The sequence below is a fragment of the Pipra filicauda genome, unplaced genomic scaffold (genome assembly GCF_003945595.2).
Source record: "Pipra filicauda isolate LSUMZ 115617 unplaced genomic scaffold, ASM394559v2 scaffold707_size140544_pilon, whole genome shotgun sequence".
NCBI lineage: Eukaryota > Metazoa > Chordata > Aves > Passeriformes > Pipridae > Pipra > Pipra filicauda.
The window spans coordinates 36,747-56,524 of NW_024104873.1; the positions used below are offsets into that span (position 1 = coordinate 36,747).

Sequence of the window (19,778 nt, forward strand, 5' to 3'; positions counted from 1 at the left end):
CTGGCAGGAGTAGATTGCTCCCCCGTGGAGCTGCACTCCCCATCCTCAGCATCCACCAGCAGGCCCTTGGGTGGCACGTTTGGGGCTGTGCAGAAGCACAGCTGTCCCTGTGCAGTGCTGGCAGCCCAGCAAAAGGAAAAATCCACACAAGTTTTGCAGGCGGGGAAAACAAGGAGAAGGTTTTTAAGGCTGCACAATGCTTATTCAGGCTTAGTCATTGCCTAATAAAAAATTCCATTCAAATAAACACCCTTAGACTTGAGAAAGGCAGAGCTGAGAGAGGGAATCACAAGAGAAGAACCTACCCCAGGCCTGAGATCTCAGACTAAATAGGTAAATAGAAATAGGGTGAGGGACAGGAGCTTGCCATGTATAATTTATTACAAGCACCACAAAATACCAGTGCTGAGAGAAAACAAATTATTGGCCTCTCATGCAACGACCATGAGAAGGTGATAAATATTTCATTATGTAGTACTCATCAGACAGCTGAATAGCTCATTCATCAAAATGTAGTTGGTTTGGGGACAAAAGTGAGGCTATAAATTCATATATTCTAAAGAATCGTGGAATTTAAAATGTATAATGGGAGGGGGTAACATGGCAAGAGTGTGACACTGAGCAGGGGACATTTAGAGCTGGAAAGTGGGAAATACAGTAAAATTTTGAGATAGATATCAATATATACATATACAGATGTTAGCCTTGGTCAGTTGGCTGCTCATTTGGATTTAGGATAACACCTCTGAACAATCAAAGCTGCCCTGATTTTGGCCCATTATCAAGTTTAAGCAACGAATTTAGTTCTTGTTATGATTGTCAAATTCCCTAAACGGCCTTCTGTGTCAGAGATATAAATGATCTTTTATTTGCTTTGCATTGATGTAGAGGATTTAATGAAGGAAATATTAGGATGAAATTAAAAAATATCCGCTGTTAGTAGAGGTGGGTGGACCATCAGTCAAGCAGGTGTCGCAGAAGCAGGACTCACTTCACCAAAGTGTCCTCCCCAGGCATCAGGGAAGCAGGAAATGGTTTGGATCCCATAGTTCAAGGCTTCTTCCTCTCTCTCCTTGTCCTGGTGTCATCCCCTTGTTGCTCACCAATACAAGGCCCATGTGGTCCCTGTGAAAAGCAGCCTCTCCTCCCAGGCCTTGCCTCACACAATGGAGGATGAGGACCAAGGAGAAGACAGAGGCAAAGAAAAGTACAATTCTTGCAGTGTTATCTGCACCTTTCTTTTCTGTGGGTATGGTTTGTACAAGTGGAACACCATGATCAGAGGGCTGGAGCACCTGTCCTATGAGGAAATGCTGAAAGAATTGGGATTTTTCATCCTGGAGAAGAAAAGGCTTTGGAGAGATTTTATTGCAGGTTTCCAGTGCCTGCATGGGCTCCAAGAGCTGGAGAGGGACTTTGGATAAGGGCTTGGTGTGATAGGACAAGGGAGAATGGCTTCAAACTGACAGAGAACAGGGTTAGATGGGATGTTGGGAAGAAATCCTTCCCTGGGAGGGTGGGGAGGCCCTGGCACAGGTTGCCCAGAGAAGCTGTGGCTGCCCCATCCCTGCAAATGTCCAAGGCCAGGTTGGAAGGGGCTTGGAGCAACCTGGGATAGTTGTTCCTGCCCATGGCAAGGGTTTGGAACTAAATGATCTTTAAGGCGCCTTCCAACTCAGGCCATTGTATAATCCATGAAAGGAAGGTACTGAACCAATAGACTTCCCTGTGTGACGGGCCTTTGCTTTCAGCCTTTAGTAGCTGCCAATACCAAAGGCACAAAACAAGGAGACAACAGGTCACAGACACACAACACGCAGAGAAAAATTAAATTATAAGTTGCTTCCCCCTCCAGAAATGCGCACTGTGCCTGAAGGGCTCCCACGCCCTGCCTACCTGATGTATAAATTTTATTGTGTAATTAAAGGCCCATATGAACCGACAGAATAATTCCCATTTGGCCTCAATTACGGAGGGAGGAAAAAATTATAACCCTTCCAAAGTACAGCCCCTGCCAACGCGTCCTGTACACTCCATATAAGCAAGACCGCTCACATCCCTCGTTCGCTGACTGAGGGTTCCCCTCCGATTTATGGGACGAGGAAGCAGGACCAGAACATTCAAAGCACAGCCAGCAGAAGGCCCGTGAGAGAGGTATGTGGTGAACGCATTTGGAGGTTCATTTCTGGTGCAGTTAAACCAGACACATGAGCACGTCCTGCCGTGCCTCTGCCCCTGGGCTCACACCGCAGGGCCAGGAGCCACCGCAGCCCCTCGGGTCCCTCCTTCGCTGGGGTGGCTTGTTTTTAGGAAAAATGAATCTATGTAAAGGCCTGAAGAGCTGAGTTACCTAAGAAGCTCCAGATAAATGAAAGGATTTAGTAGGATTAGTTTCACTTGGCTTGCAGTGAAATTTCTGGCAATGAGAGAAGCCAGAACTGCCACTCAGCACTTCAGCTGTGACTTGCAGGTCTGTCTGGAAGTAGAGTTTCCTCAGCGACATGCCCGGAGTGAGTAAATTATTTGTGATTTAAGTGGATGTTTTGCTTTTATTCGTAAGTTATTAATAAATGTATATTTTTTCACTGTTGTTCTAAATTAGAATAAAATATTTTAGGAAGGTGCAGCCCCAGTGAGAACTGTAGATGGGATATGGATTGTTTAGCAAGTTAAAATGAAAATGCAGGGGCCAGAGAAATCTACAGTTTAAATATTCTGCCGATATGTGGGCCTAAATAGATATACATAATTTACTTTAAAAATAGCAGCACTCTGTGGTTAAAACATGAAGGTAATAACTACTTACCAGTTTTTGTGAAATAAAACCTGAATATACTAATAAAGGAGATGATTTTAAATTAAATTAAAATATTAATTTCTGCAAATCTCTTTTATGGGCAAGATAGTATTTCCTTTCTGCATTTTAAATTATAAATTTGCCTTTAGAAACTCCACAGTTAATGCTCAGAAATATCTTTTCATATGAAACCTACTTTTACTTCTTACAGAGTTTTGTCTCGTACTGGCCTCAAATTCCTTATATTATAGGGGGAGAATAAGTAGTTTTTTTCATTGTGGAGAGTTAAATGTAGTTTTCTGCTTGAGAGATTTCACTAAATGTTAGATTGGGTTATTTTAAACCATTACCAGAATTTTTTTTTGTTGTTGTAGCAGCAACTCTTATTTATAAACATCATCCATCATCGTATATGTTCAGATTTATAGGAGAGGTTTTTATGATATACATAAAATTTTGAAAACTGTGAACACACTGATGGCATTAACAGAGATCAGATGCCCCTGCCTTTCTTGTACAGAAAATAAGAAGGTGGAAGTTGTGAACATTTGAAGGATTTAACGACTCTTTCTTTGAACGTGCTGCCTCATTTCACGGCTGCGCAGCTTTGCGGCTCTTGCACGGACACTGAACGAGTTTTACACTTTAAAATTAATTCTAGTGAAGGTTTCTGACAACTTTCACTCCATTTGTTGAAGGAGGATGGCAATCTCTGATACTTTTGTAGGGCAATTAGATCTTCATTTCCTGTAGCCTAATTTTTAAATGATAGAAAAGTAAAAATGAACATTCGTGGGGGATTCCTTTTCCCCTCTGTTTCAAACTCCTTTGCAACAAAAAAATGTACAGATTTATCTCCAGTCATCCATCAGCACTACTGAGAACTGTCTAATACTGAATAATATGGCAAGCATTACTGAATAGTGTGAGGTCCTTAAAATTCTTTTCTAGGATTAGTTAGAGAGTAGGTGTAATAGAACAACTAAAACTGATTTCAGAGATTCTGAGATACCAACAGCACAGCCTGGTTTAATGTTCAGGTTTAATGTTCAGATCCATCCCTCCCAGCACAGTAAATCACTAAGGTGTGAAAAATGTTATGACTGTAACATGAATTAACAAAACTATGAGTGTTGGATGTAAATTAGTTATTTAATTGAAATGTTATTTTTCTTTTAATGCGTTGGTCATGACTATCACTAGAGCTTGTAATCTAAAATGCAAAGAATATAAGAATTTAATGTTAAGTATTGAAGCACTTAGGAAACCTCATTTTATATGAGAATATATATGTACATAGTGCATATATTTGACATTTTGAGCCATAATGATGCACCATGGATTAGTTTTGCACCAATCAGAAATACAGCAGGTATTCACAGAGTAAAGAAAATTCCTTCCCTAAAAACATTTACAATTTGAAGTCCTGAAAACATTACTGACAATGATTATTGTACATCTGCCACCTTTCAGTTCCTGTTCCTATTGCCTCTCTCTTCCCTTCATTATTCCTAAAGCTCTGCTCTTGCTGTCTTTATTCCCCAAGCAAGTGAAAAAACTTTTAACTAAGAACACATCCCTTAAAATTTTACTACTTTTTTTTCTATGAAAGCAGAATCAAGTTAGATAAGCTTGTTATACAAATTTGAAACATTCAGCCTTCTGCTAACCTCTTTCTAATTAAGTATGAAAGAGAAAAGAAGGTTGGGATTAACAGTTTCTGGGCGGTTACCATTATTAAAATAACATAATGAGATGCTCTGGATTAAGTTTTTCAATAAATACTTTGCCTGGTATTGTTCCATTCCAAAAGCTCTGCCATTTTCTGTGTCTCTATCATCAATATACTTTCTCTATTTCTCTTCTCTGAGATATAAAGCATTTAAAATGCAAAGCATTTGTCTCATATTGGCCACGAGGTTCTCAAAATTAGCGCAACGGGTAAAGAAACAAGATCAAATCTGGCTGAAATGGTTTAGATCATCATGAGAATGAAAGACAACTCACATTATGAATTTCCAAGCATTTGGAAGTAAGGAGAGAAGCTGTGGCAACAGTGACTGTAGAATATCAACAGGGGGTGGGAGGTTGGGTTTTTCTTATGTTGCATAAACCCAGAAGTAAATCCAGCACCAACCATGTGTGGATTTTACTCCTTTTTACTTCTTCCAGTGAAACAGATTGCTTTGATTTCACAGATCTGAGGAGAAACCACTGAACACCAGACCTCTCGAGCCCAAAGGTAAGACATTCTCCTGAACTGATGTAGCATTATTATACCAAAATTCAATGCAACTATTCACTCTGTTTCACTCAAAAGCATAGATTGGGTTGGTTTCAGTTGAATCAGTAATGTGTCACTTCTCCCAGTGCTAAGGTTTCTCTCAATGGTCTCCAAACCTGCCCATCTTCTCCATTACTTATTACGGAAAAAAGCTAATTTTATAGCAGTGCAACTCCCCAGAACTAGCAGCGAGCGATGTGCCACTGAAATAGTAAAGGTCTTAAACTGCCTTCCACTGACTTTTGCAAAGTCAGATGTGCACAGCCTGGTATTTCTGGGACATTTGTTACATTTACTCCTACACAAAAGCAAGAACTAGATCAGCTATAACCTGTTTAACCAAGTTATCTATTTTCAGGAGGGATCAGGAGCTCATATTTAAGAGAATGAGAGACCTCACTGAGTGCTGGTAGCCTTTCTGCAAAGGAACTTTCATGGTTCATTGTACTGTTCAAACCTCATCCTCTCATGATGCTTCAGGCACTCATTTACTCTAGTTTTGTTTATCATTATCCATTTTCTCATGTACACATAAGAATTTGCTTGACATTGTTAATTTGTTCCCTTTTTAAAACATTAGGTGTAAAACCTGTGAATTTCCATTCTGATGGTTCCTTCTATTGCTGTCTTTGCTTTTTGCCACCTGTTCCATATTTGCTTTCCCCGGTTTCTGATGAAGAAAATGTCTGATCTGACATGGCACTGACTTAAGTTGATGCAGGGCACTTGAGGTGATTCTCAGGGCACTGAAACCCCCTTGGTCCATCATCCATTCTTGCCTCTGTCTTCAGCACACATGACAGATCAAGAAGGTTTCAGTGTCCTGAACTGGAGGACCATGACTGAGAATGATTAACTCCCAGTCAACCCTCAAATTCTGCTCAAGCTGGATCCTACAAATCTGTGGGGCCTGGTGGGATTCATTAAAGAGCTGCTGATGTCATTGCACAACCTCTCTGGGTGATTTCTGAGTGGTCTTAGGAATCCAGGGAGGTCCCAGCTGACTGGAAGCTGGTGAACGTTGTCCCAGTTTTCAAGAAGGGCAAGAAGGGGGACCCCGGATACTCCAGGCCTGCCAGTGCCACTTCAGTGCCTGGTAAAGTTATGGAGAAGATTATTCTGGGAGGGACTGAAAAACACCTGAAAGACAAGGCAGTCATTGGTCACAGCCAGCAGGGCTTCAAGAGGGGAAAGTCCTGCTTATCCAGCTGGTTTTCTTCTATGACAAGGTGACCCATCTGGCTGATCAAGGGAAGCCAGTTGATCTGATCTTTTGCGATTTCAGTAAAGCTTTTGTTACTCTCTCTCAGGATCCTTCTGGACAAACTGTCCAGCCCACAGCTGCATAAACACATCCTGTGCTGGCTGAGCAATTGGCTCTGGGGTCGGGCACAGAGGGTGACAGTGACTGGGGTGACATGAGGCTGGCACCTGTCACTACTGGGGTTCCCCAGGGCTCCATCTGGGCCCTGTGCTCTCCAACATCTCCATCAATGACTTGGACACGGCACTGGAAGGGACACTGAGCAAGTTTGCAGATGACCCAAAACTGGGAGGGGCTGTTGAGCCCCTCGAGGGCAGGGAGGCCCTGCAGAGAGACATGGACAGGTCCGAGGGCTGGGAATCACCACCCATGGGAAGTTCAACAAGGGCAAGTGCCAGATTTGGTCACCACAATATAATGAGGATGTTCAGCCATCAGAGAGTGTCCAAAGGAGGAAACAAAGATGGAGAAAGGCCTTGATTTGAAGCCGTGTGAGGACACTGAGGGCACTTGGTGTGTTCAGCTGGAGCAGAGGAGACTGAGGGGAGACCTCAGTGCAGTTCCAACTCCCTGGGCAGGGGCAGAGGAGGGGCAGGGATTGAGCTCTGCTCTGGGGGGACCAGGGACAGCACCCAGGGAATTGTGTCAGGGGGGTTTAGGCTGGGTATTACAAAGAGGTTCTTCCCCCAGAGGGTGGTTGGGCACTGCCCAGGCTCCCCAGGGCAGTGGGCACAGCCCCAAGGCTGCCAGAGCTCCAGGAGGGTTTGGACGATCCTCTGGGGCACAGGGGGTGACTCTTGGGGATGGGCTTGTGCAGGGCCAGGAGCTGGACTTAGTGATCCTTGTGGGTCTTTTCCAACTCAGCACATTCTGTGTTTCTACTCCACTGTTCTGTACACAAGTATTTAAATAAGGACTGCACTGCTCCTGGGTCCCAAGTGAAGTGAGCAGGTGCTTTGTTGTGTGAGGACATACCTTGGTTTTATCTTTCTCTAGCCACCTTGCATAAATTAATAATTCTTGGCCTGTTTGTTTTGTACCTTATGATGCCTGGCTTAGACTAAATTGTTTCAGACGCGTTTGATCTCCACTACAATGGCTGTAATATCTGAAAGCCATTAGGACAAATCCATCTCTTGGATTACCCCCACGTCTTGGCCTTGTTGCTTTTGTCCTGCCTTGACTAACACATTTTGACAAGTAAATTATCAGATCAATAGCACTTCTCAGATGATGCTGATTGAGAAAAGTGGAAGCAGCTTCAAAGCATAAATGGTTTATTTTCTCAAGAAACAGAAGATCTTCAGGGATATTGAAGCCCATTATCCACATCCTCCTCAGATAATGCCAAGATGTCTCAAGCTAATTACCATTGTGGATATGAATTTCATCTAGTTCTAATTGGCTTTGCTTGTCTCAACTGCAGTGAATTTCATTTTTGAGTTAATGTTGGTTTTGTTTTATTTACATCACAGAATAATTGGATGGCTCAGGACTAGGTGCTTAATAACACAGTGTTGCACAGTGCTGTCATTTAATATTAAAGTAAGCTATTGCTAAGTACAGAGGTTTTGGAGCTTTTTCTTCTGAGAGAAGCAGCCCAGATTCAAAACCAAAACTAAACAAAAAACAAACAAATAAACAAGCCTCAAAGCATGGAAATGTGAAAATTTGATTTTGCTCTGTCAGGGTTTCCCATTACACTGCTTTTGCTGCCCAAAGACAGGTGTTATTTTTCCTCTTAGGGGTGAGCAGCACAATCATGTGAAATCTGTAACTGCCCCTTCAGATCATCCTTCCAGTGAACACATTGAGGTCACCTGCCAATATTGGCACATCACAGGGGGAGAGAACCTCCTGCCTACTAAAACCTGTGGCAGACTTGTAAATAACAGAAACTTCTGTTTAAGCTGGGCTTCTAACTTTCCTATTTATATGTTAGAGAAAGCACCTTAAGCCAAGCTGGGAAAGTTTTCAAAATAGCGATGGTTTCCGATAAAAGCATTTGCAACAGAGATTAAAATTAATAAATTCATTAATATGACTAATAAAATATTAATAAATTACATTCTTTCACTGAACAAATACAGCAAAAGAAGGGTGGATCAACTGCTTTCTGTCACATGAACACGACTTCAAAATCAAAGAGATGTTGCTGAGAGGAGTCAGGTCTCAAGTACACAGAGAAGACACCAAATCTTGCTATAAGGTGGTACAAGGCCATTAAAAAACACGATCTGTAACAATCCACAGACTATTCAGTGGCCTTTGTAGATGATGGGTACACACTGATCCTTGTCTGAATGCAAACAGACCCCATATATTCCAGGGAGGAGGCCCAGGAAGGAGGTGGCAGGAAAGAGTCAGAGAGCAAAGAGTGATGAAGAGTATGGTGAGGGAGCCAGGAGAAATTATGAGGAGATGAAGGGGTTGGCAAAACAGGGGGAATTGAGAGAGATCAAAAAGCAGGGATACTAAGAAAAATGAGGTGGATAAAGGAAAGACAGATAAAGATAGGTGGATAAATGAAAGAGTCTGAAAACAGAGAGGAAAGGAAACAGACTGAAAAATATGGGAAAGAAAATGTCATAGAAGAATGTGTTCATGTACAGAAGAAGAGGAAGAAAATCTGAGATGTGCCAACTATAGAAGAGGGTGAATAAGGAAAGGCAAAATCCATTGGTTTTGTTGTAAATTCATGAGAATAGAAAATAAAAAGAGCCAAACAGGGAGCAAATGATAAAGCCAGAAGAGAGAGACACAAACTTGCTCCCACCCCATATTTTTCACAAGACTGGTACAGTGAGTGCAAACCAGGCTCCCTGCATCATGTCTGACAGCCCAAACCATGCTCCACAGTGACAGCTGAGTTTCCTTTCAAAGCAGCACAGAAAAAATCCCTAGGATTTCCTTCTTTTTTAAATGAGAAAATTAATTACATCCCATAAATGTCCGCAGTAAAACAAGACGTAGATTCAGGGCCCCAAGGCTAGAAGAGAAGCAAAGAGCAGAATCTGGTCCTAATTCAGATAACAGCAGAGTCTGAAAAATAGCTTTTCTTTTATGGGAACTTTAGAAATTTAGACCAAGTTTTTATTTTAAATGTTAAAAAAAAATCGTAACATTTTGAACATGAACTTTGGGAATGGAACGAGAACAGCATTTTCGAAAGAAAGGAAATTCCTGATGCTGTAGATTACCCTGCAGATATCAGTACATAAAATTTTGTCCTTGAAACTCTTTCAGATGGATACTTTGGTTGCTGTTAAAGTTTTTCATGGGACAGATATCAATTTTAACAACGAACATTCCAATCCCCTAAAAATTCAAGCAGTTCTACCACGCTTCATATCCGTCACCCAACGAAAGTGCAGCAGCACAAGCAGAGAATGAGGGAAAAACATCTGATTTCCCAAGAGCCTCAGAAAGTCCTTATGTTCAGGCAAGCCTGTGTCCCTCCTGCTGCTCTGGGTGTTTTCTCAGAGCTTCTCTGAGAAGCTGCTCTGAGCATCACTCGGGTATTTTTCCTCATGTCCACCTGGTCCCTCAAACGTTGCCCCTCAAGCACATTCAGGTGACTCACAGAAGCCCCATTTTGCCCCCCACATTTCTGGTGGCTGGACACATCTTTTCTTCCTGCAGGAACTGTGTTGTTGGGTAATCCCTCAGCATCCCAGGATCCAAGCTAACACTTCGGATGCTTTTTGGAAAAAGCACTTCCTTTAGCAGGAACAGAAAGCTCCAGATGTTCTGCACTCAGAAATACTGCACATCATAAACTGTTAATGCCTTCAACCTGAAGAAGTAAAACCCAAAGGAACAACTTTTGATATCTACAAAATTCTCTGATCTGTGGGTTGTGAGGAGTGGTTCCAGCTCCAAGGCAGGGATTTGCATGGCCCTGGGTTTTTTGCCAATGTTTCAAGTCCTGTAAAGTCAGCTGATGTTACCTTAGTATCATCTTTCTCACTAAACTGCCACAGTTTGGAGGTTGACTGAGGGGGGGGGGGGAAGTTATTAAAAAGACCTTCAAAAGAGGTATTTTTCCAACCCTAGAATAGTCCTGATGAGACCCTCAGCACTAAAATATAGATTTATTAATAACACAGAGAAATGAAAGGGGGCTGCAGTTTTATTTCATATCAGAACCTCAACGCCTCCATCAGTTTTTGTCATACAAATACTCCTGAGGGTGTTAAATCAAATTTGATCATTCAGCTTCTGAAAAACCCATTGCTGATTTGTCCTTTCTTCCAATCTGAAGCTTTTGGTGCCCCAGGCTGCAAACACCAGCAGTCCTATCAGTGGCTAAAGAGCTTAATGATTCCTGATTTCTATCTATCCCCTCACAGAGAAATTACCCAAGTAGGCATAAAAAAAACCCCTCATGGCACACACGACACACACAAGGCTGTAAAATGGCCAACAAAAAGTATTAATATATCTTGATGATGTATAATTCAACCCTTGGAATTTTAAAGGGACATTTGATACGTTTTCAATAATCATGGCCCCGTTCTGGTAAACTCAGTCTTTGTACGTGCCTTTATCAAGAGCAAGAAAAAAAAGCCTCTCCTCCACAATGTTTTGGCTTTTTATCTCTGCTGACTCCACAAAACTCTCTCATTGGAGTGGATTTAATCAATGAAAACCTCCCAGTTCTCCTGCCTAGGGAACGGCTGAGGAGCTGCTTGTGCAGATGCCCAGCACTCATAGTGATCTTCCCTGCCAGACATGGAAACATGCAGGAACGAGCCCTAAAGAGAACAACAGATGGTTTTTCATCAACAGGTCATTTCAGTCACTCCCCTGTTATCCATCTTGTTCTACCTGAGTGGCAGGAAAACCTCAGCTGAAATCACCTCTGCCCGAAGACGGCGCAACCAGATCCGTCCTGGCGGGTTTCGAATGGGAGGAAAAAGGAGGGGCTGAGGGTTAACTTTCCACTAGATTTTTTTTTTCCATGAGACAGTGAAGAGAGAAGGAAAAAAAAAAAGAACTGAGAAAAAGCAGAAATCAAAGTAGAATAGCCCGTCCATCCTCATTAGAATTTGGTAGATGCCTGTGCCTGCGCTTGGACAAAGGCAGGAGCGTCGCGGTCCAGCGGGAGCACAGCCCGCTCCGAGCTCTGCCCAGACCTCTGTGGATCAGCAGGACAAGGGAGCCCTGGTTGGCCTCAGGGCCCGATGAACAGGACAACAGCTTTTTGTTTCGGTAGGACCCAAACCTTTAAACTCTTCTCAGGGCATTTACCTTCCCCACTGCTGCCTGCACCGGAGCGACGGCGCTTTCCTGCTGCAGCACCGCAGAGATTTGTCCTCCTTTACCTCCAATAGTCCCGCAGATCCTCTTCTGATCTGGGAAGCAGTAAAATTTTAAAACTCTCTGAACTTTGATGTTTTTACCTTTTTACTCTTCTGCATTTATTTGCTCCAGTTTTCTGTTTGGCTTCAAACCCTTGTTTTGCAGCACTGGCTGCGATTCAGTTGTTTCGATTCCATTTGATGTTTCTGCCTCTTCGGGTTTTTTTCTTGTCTCAAGTTTTCCTTTTTCGTTTAGCCTACTTGTATGCAAGCTTTTCCCTGAATTTTTTTAGATATTATATTATCCCTACACTCTCTTTTATTACGTGATTAACAACATACATTTCCTAAGCTGTATTTTTACAGTGTTCCAATCCATAGCTACATTATTTTATTCCCGTAAGTGAAGTAAATAAAATCATGATACAATATTGAAACAAATCTTCATTTTCCTGAAGCTTTCATCACTCCAAAAAGATTAAAAGAGATTAGATTTTATTTATTTTAGGAGTGATAATATCTCTTTTTGAACATCAGACTGTAATTATTTTTCTGACTCTCCCTGCGACATCTCTCTCTAGCACCTCACAGAAATAATGCTACACTACACACATCCAATTGTCTAATCTTCCACTAGTATTCTTAATATTATATAAATTTGTGCAAGTTCAGCAAGCAACAGCTGCTTTACACGGTTAATAAGGTACGGAATGCAGAGATAATTTATGATTGCTGTTTGCAACACCAGAATTTCTCTTTCAACATCAATTTCTCGAGCACTTGTATAGATTTTATAGCGCCTGCAACCACTGGAGAACAAACACTTTTATTGCTCATTTTATTACGTTTGTTATTTTCCTAAATGGGTTCCTTTCTTCCTGTTTTCAAGATTTTTTTATCCACTTTTCCTCCTGCTTTATTTCTCTGTCTGTGCTTTACAGGTCTCTCTTTCTTGTGCCTTTCAGGCACACGACGAAAGCAAAGCAAACCTCGTTGTGTTCTGAAGGGCCTTTTGGGGTCGGGTAGCAATTTTGCAGTTTCTGGGCGTCTCATTAATGATCCCAAATGCTCTGACCGAGACAGGAAAGGTCCTCAGGGCTGTTATTGCACTGTAGGGTCTGTCCCCCTCCTCCCCGTGCAGAATTCCATGCATTTTGTTTGAATAGTTTGAAGTCTCTCCCGTCTACATTTTGGGCAATTTAATCAATCTCTCTCTAAAAAATCTTTCGATGCTTATTTGGGTTTGAGAGGGGATATTTGTCATTTGGTTTTGGAAGTGGTTTTCAGCTTTCTTTTTGTTAGCTCGTTGGCTTTGGTTTTTTCGCTGTTTTGAGGTTTTTTAGTTTGTTTGTTTGTTGTCGCCACTTGTTACTTCGTTTTGTTTTTTTTCTCCTGTTTGCCTTTCCAAATATCAAAGTTCCACTTCCCGCTGCATTTCCCCCTTCACAGAATAATTATTTTCCCCCCACTGAATCAGGCTCAGAAAGTTTTCAAAGCATTCTAGTCCAAATGCAAAAATACACAAATGATGACAGAGAGGGAAGTTAACTAAGGAAAATGTTCTCTTTTTTTGTGCACAGAAAAAAAAAAAAAACAATTCACTGAAAACTGAAGAATTTTCCCAGTTTCAATCTACATTTTTATCTTTAGCATTCCCTTCTATCTGTATGCACAGACACAGAAGTAGAGCTACAGTCATGAATTAGCCCCCCCCCCAATTTTGCAGAGTAAAGACCTGCTAAAACCCTTGACAAAATAGGGTTAGTATTAAATAATTAGTATAATTATTATTTTAATTAAAATACTTAACCTTGTTAATTCAGTGCAAATGCTCTTGTAGGATATTTTCATAGAATAAATACTGATTAATTTTTAAATTTCAACAGCATTCCTTTAAAAAAGCAAATTTAACAGGAAAAAAAAACCAAACTTGACTGGTTTGTTGTTTTTTGGGGTTTTTTTTCGTTGGGTGTTTGTTTTTTTTCAAATCATATTATTCCTCTTTGAAACTTCTTTGACTCGTGTGGTTAAAGTTTTATTTAATTTGCAATAAGTTTTAATAATTGAATAAGTCTATTGAATTTGAGCGACAAGGGAGCAGAAGGCAGCACTGACCAGTGCTCTCTTCAGGGAGCACTCACTGCACCTTTCCTATTTGCTTTTCTCTGCGTTTTGAAAAAAAAACCTGACACATTCTCACCTGAAAGTAATTAAGACACTGCTTTAGTATTTTGTTAAGCATTTCAAATCCACTCAGCGTGATAATTTTAACTGTTTAGCAAAATATGAAGTCTGGTTTTGTGCTGTCAATAGGAGCGTCCCCATGAACATACGGGTGTCCACGCAGGCTCTTCCTCCTCTCCCTGCAGAGCACAGTTTTAAATTCCTGGGCTGGGGAGCTCTGCCGGGAGCTCCTGCAGCTCTGGGGTCCAGCTGTTGAGGGTAACAGGGATGTTCCTGGGGGGAACCCTCCGGGAACGTGGAGCTGGCGGCGACGGCTGCGGGTTTTGTGGGTGGAAATGTGTCTGCTTAAAAGGCGAACTAGAAAGGTGGTAAACCTGCAGTGGGGAACTGTCCCCAGTGACCCACAGGGAATTATCAGCTGGAATATCTGATAAAGCGAAAGCAAGCCCTGTGCTGAGCAGATCTGCTGCACTGCTGGGATCGATTATAACCATGAGCTACAGAACCCACCCAGGCACTCTTCTGAGCCCAAACCATGCAGAATCTACAAAGACTTGTTTCCTACCCCATTGTTTACATCAAGAAGCAGAGAAGCAACTTCAGGCATCTGAGCACAATATACCATGTACTTATTTTTTCACATCCCCCCACCAACCCCCTCAACCTCCCCCCCTCCAAATTGGACCAGCAAACCTCTGTGCGCTCCAAGGATCCTCTCCTCTGCCCCCCTCCTCTGGGACGGCCCACCAGACCCCACCCCCAACCCCCCTACCCCCCCAACCCCCCCCTCCCCCACCCTCCTTTACCCCCACCCCCCTTTCCCCCCCCCCAAATTGGACTGGCAAACCTCTGTGCACTCCAAAGTTCCTCCTCTCTACTCCCCTCCTCCGGGGTGCCCGCCAGGGGCTCGATACTGTGAGCAGAAAAGGTCTGTGGCAGATTTTGGAACGTTTAGGTTGCCCCCCCAAATTCCTTAAAATTATCATCTCACTCCATGAGGATCAGCACGGCCAAGTCAGATATGGCAACACACTTTCTGAGCCCTTTCTAATAACCAGTGGTGTGAAACAAGGCTGCGTTCTCGCACCAACCCTATTCACAGCCTTTTCCAGCAGGATGCTCCAAAGGGCCACAGCAGACCTCGAGGATCAGGACGGGATCTACATCCGATACCGTACTGATGGAAGCCTTTTCAACCTAAGGCAGCTGAAGGCCCACACCAAGACCTTAAACCATCTGGTCCAGGAGCTGCTTTATGCTGATGACGCCGCCCTTGTTGCCCACACAGAAGCAGCTCTGCAGTGTTTAACATCCTGCTTTGCAGATGCTGCTGAGCTCTTTGGGCTGGAAGTCAGCTTGAAGAAGACAGAAGTTCTCCATCAACCTGCACCTCAGGAAGTCCCCCATCATCCTCACATCACCATTGGCAATCAGAGCTCAAATCAGTCCAGCAGTTTAATTACCTAGGGAGCCTCATCTCCTCGGATGGCAAGATTGACAGGGATATAGACAACAGGTTAGCAAAGGCACAGAGAGCTTTGGAAAACTCCATAAAAGAGTATGGCAAAATAAACGTTTGAAGAAAAGTACCAAGATCAGTGTTTACAGAGCCATAGTGCTGTCTACTCTCTTATATGGATCCGAATCATGGGTCATCTACAGCCACCACCTGCGACTCCTGGAACGCTTCCATCAACGCTGCCTCCACACAATCCTAAACATCCACTGGTCAGATGATGTGACCAATCCATCTGTTCTAGAACAGGCAGCTGTCACAGGTATAGAGGCCATGTTGCTGAGAACACAGCTGTGCTGGGCAGGGCACGTCTCCAGGATGAAGGACCAACCACCCCCTCCCTAAGATCTTGCTCTGTGGTGAATTTGCCACTGGTTGCCAAAAGAGAGGAGCCCCAAAGAGGAGATACAAGGACTCCCTAAAACAACATCTCAGCCTTGGCCATATTGATCAACAGAACTGGTCTACTCTGGCCTCCAATTGGGAGGTCTGCAGACAAACCATCTATAACACTGCCATTTCCTTTGAGAATGCAGCAGGATCACCCTGGAGGAGAAAAGGCAACGCAGAAAGAATCGTGTCTTGCAGAATTTACCACCTAAGGAGTCTTTCTGCTGTGCCTTTTGCAATCGGACGTGTCTATCTCATATTGGCCTCATCAGCCACCAGTGTGCCTGTAACAAACGTGGGTAGAGCCCTCCCCAAATCTTCGTTCGCAAAGTGTGGCCATGATGATGATTTTTTCATACACTGCAATTACTACCTTATGTATATATCCCTAAATAATCTCTATGTATATATTAGTTACAGATTCACCCTGAGCTTTTTATCATTCGCGTGCTGAATTTCAAAGCTTGTTGTTTCACTATATTGTCCTAAGATTTAGAGTGGGCTCCTAAATAAGTCTGAATACCTGACACTCTAGAGATAAATAAGATTTCTTTTCCTTGACCTAAAGGGGTTTCAGAGACATCAGAATTTAAAAACAAAACAAAACAAAAAAAAAAAAAAAAATCACACTTGGAAATAAGTGGAGAGGTGGATCAATTTGGTAGGAAAACTCTGGAGCCATAACTGTAAAAGCAACATCTTTGTCTCCAGGATTTTATGTGTCCCCAAAATGCTAGAGCTGAATTGAACATCCCCACTCTTGGCACAGGTTCAGAGAATTGTAAGATCATAAATAAAACTGAAGATCTGGTCATTAGCTAGCACATAACACATACAATGATGTAATTCCCAACAATCTTGCTTAGAAAAAATTATATATATTTCAAGTTTCTACAGGAGAAAAGTCATATCAGCCTTTGGATAGATGTTCTAAAACGTTACTAAACCAGAGCAGTCCAGATTCTGGAAATTTTTTGGACCTGGTTTCTATTTCTGCCAACTTCATCTCATTAGAGCTTTGTCATCTTGCTTGAAAACCCTTTTGTCACCCCATCGTCCCTCCAGCCCTGCCAACCACGCTCAGGAGCTGAGACACTCTACGTTTCCCCTTTGGGAATAAAGACATTGAGCTCTGAGAGGATTTTTTTTTTAGCCATACTTTTGCATTCCTCTGATTTTTTTTTGTTTACCCGAACTCTTCCCCCTCAGTCAGAGGTGTTCTTGGAGTGTCTTCCAGACACAGCCACACCGTTTTCAAACAAATATTCTCTCTCTTATTGAAGTTGCTCCAGTTTTCCCATTCAAGAGCTACGTTAACACTTCTGACAGAGGTGTTACACTGTGAGCTCATTTCCACCACAGCTCCCAAACCCTTTTGCGTTCCTGCTTCCCAGAACAATATTTCCCATCCTGGATGTATGACGTTCATTTTTTTCCTTAGATGTTTGTCCACAGTTCTTTCATCTGTCCATAGTTATTTCCTCCTCAGAATGTGTGTTGTTTTCCTATGGGCAGTTTATCAGTTACCACTTCCAGACATTTATCTTCATCCTTACTTCCCACTTCTGGGCCACACATGGATTTCCCCCCTTCCATGAAAAAGCTGTGCCCCACAGCACTTTGTAGAGATAGTCCAGTCCTCTCACTGATCTTGTGGAGATATCCAAGGCTGCTCTGATGTCTTTCCTCCATATGGGACATGACATCCAAGTCCCTGATCCCAGGATTTTACACACACACACAAGAGCAACACAACTGATCTCATTCCTCATTTCTAAAGGGGCACATGATTGCAACAGATAAAGTTTGCAGCTACTTCATACAAATCTAAGGGCTCCAACCATTCCTACGTGTCCGTGCCACAGTCAGGATAACATGACCTCGCCAGGACGTGGAAGGAACGTCCAGAAACCTCTGTTTCTCCCCACAGGCACCAGTGGCCATGCCAGGAAGGTCTCTCCTCCCTGCCATTCAGCACTTTCAGCTGGGCCAGGCCAACACGTGTCATCAACATGCAAATGGTACCTTCAAACAAAGATTAACTCTCACTGAGGATGTCAAGGATGCAGGCAGGCAGAAGAGTAGGATATTTAGAAATTCCATTACACAGGGAATGGAAGTGAAAGGCTTAATGTTCTCTTTTAAATTTTACCCTTTAGTCACAGCCCCTTCCAGTTTCCCTTTGGCAGGTCCATTTACCATCAGCTAAGCAGGGATTGCTCCTTCTCCATGGCATCCAAGGGAGCCCCCGAGGAGGCACCCCCCAGCAGCCTGATCCTGGGTTAGAGCTGTGCTGGATCAGAACCAGCCTAGAGCAGGAGCAGCCTCAGCAGCTGGAGCAGCCCCAGCAGCTGGAGGAGGCTGCAGAGCTTGTTGGTGCCCCAACAGTCTTGGATACTGGGATACAACACCCTGGGTTGATCAGCACTGAGCACCACCACTGCACCCCATCTCCCGTGCGTGCACTGCACGGGGGGAGCCTCCACCAACACCACAGCTCCTGTTACTCACTTTGCTTTCCACCCTCTGCAAACAGGGATCACGTGGCACTCAGCACCTCCCAGCTCCATCACCTGCACTGTGGAAATGTTCTGTCCTCTGACTTTCAAGAAAATTGCTCAAAATTTATCAGGAAAAACCAGAGAGTGAATTTATTTCAGTTCTAGCATCAGATACAAATCGACCATTGTTCTTATTTGTCACATTGCCACCACGACCAGAAGGGTTATTGTTGCCCAAAGGATTTCAGAGGTGAATTTGCCATCAGCCTCCACCAGTCACAGATCAAATATTTCCTAACTCATGTCCTGTTTAAAATAAAATAACTTCACCTCTTAGATAGCTCGATTGTAACAAAAGCCAATTTGTCCCTAAATATATAAATAAAACAAAACCAAAGAAAATAGAAGCTTCACAGGGAATACAAATAGGAAATCTCAGGTATCCATGTCTGTAAAGCCTTCATCAAGTCATGAACAGGGAGAGAAGGACTGTCAAAAAAGTAATGTCTCTTAATCAAAACAATATACAAGCTCTTACAAAACAGTAAAGGGATAAGTATTTTGTACAGGTCTTTCTCTAGAAAGTGAAAATGGAGCAGGAATAGTTTCAGAGCTTCCTCTTTCCTACAGTCTTCAAAGACAGACCCTTCCCTGGTTCCCCTTCCTCACATGCCCATCCTTCTTGAGGCAGTTCAATAGAGCTGGAAACAATTATAACTTAGATTTTCCCCAAATGAGCTAGGAAAAGACTTAAACATGTAGAAAATGAGGAACAGGCCAGAACACTCTTAGAATGATTTATAAAGTTCCCTAAATGCCAGTATGAAGTCAGGAGTACATTTTCAAACAATCACAGTCCCTGCCCCCGAGCTTTAAACAGCCCTAGGACCAGGAAAACATGTAATTTTAAAAGGATAAACTATTATAAGAGGTTAATGCTGTTAAAAATAAATCAGAATATTAGAATTACTTAAAAATGGGAAGGAGAATAATAGTCTCAGAGGCAGGTTAAATTCCAAGCAGGCTCTGTGGAGCGCCCTGTAATTACTCCCCCTAATAACACTATCCATCTAATAATGATTTAAAAAAACATCTTACCTTCCACCAGCTAATCAGAGGACAGGTATTGAAGTTGTTTTAACTTAAACAGTCTAAACAATCGCCGCAAAGTTGGCAGATGAAGGGGAGCTTCTCATAACTGAGATGTGAGAGAGAAGGATTCCTTCCCCTTCTAGTACCTTAAGGCAGGAATCCAGGAATCCTTCTGGAATAAGCAGATTGGTTGAGTCATTCATCCACCCACAACCCCACACTTTCACTCCATACTTGTGGAATCTGCTGCTCCTTGAAGGAAGGCTAAAAATGCAGTTTAAAGTAGGTGCTAATTGTTAAGCTGGTGAAGTTGGCTGGGAAAGCTCATTTTCAGTAATACAGGGGATAGCCAGAGAATTATCACTAATTTAATGGCTCTGTGGACAATAAAGCCATTATGTGGGCTTTGGCTTGACTCAGATCCTGGCAAAATTTTGGAGTAGAAGA

The 19,778-nt window shown here is 42.7% G+C and overlaps 1 long non-coding RNA gene across 1 annotated transcript in view; it reads right to left on the reverse strand.

The window, feature by feature from the left end:
• LOC113986925 overlaps nt 1-19,466 on the reverse strand; it is a 43,456-nt gene extending 23,990 nt beyond the window's left edge. Inside the window, exon 1 of the long non-coding RNA XR_005566375.1 lies at nt 19,338-19,466. This is a non-coding gene — a long non-coding RNA (uncharacterized LOC113986925). The remainder of the gene's footprint in view (nt 1-19,337) is intronic.
• Between the last annotated feature and the right edge of the window lie 312 nt (nt 19,467-19,778).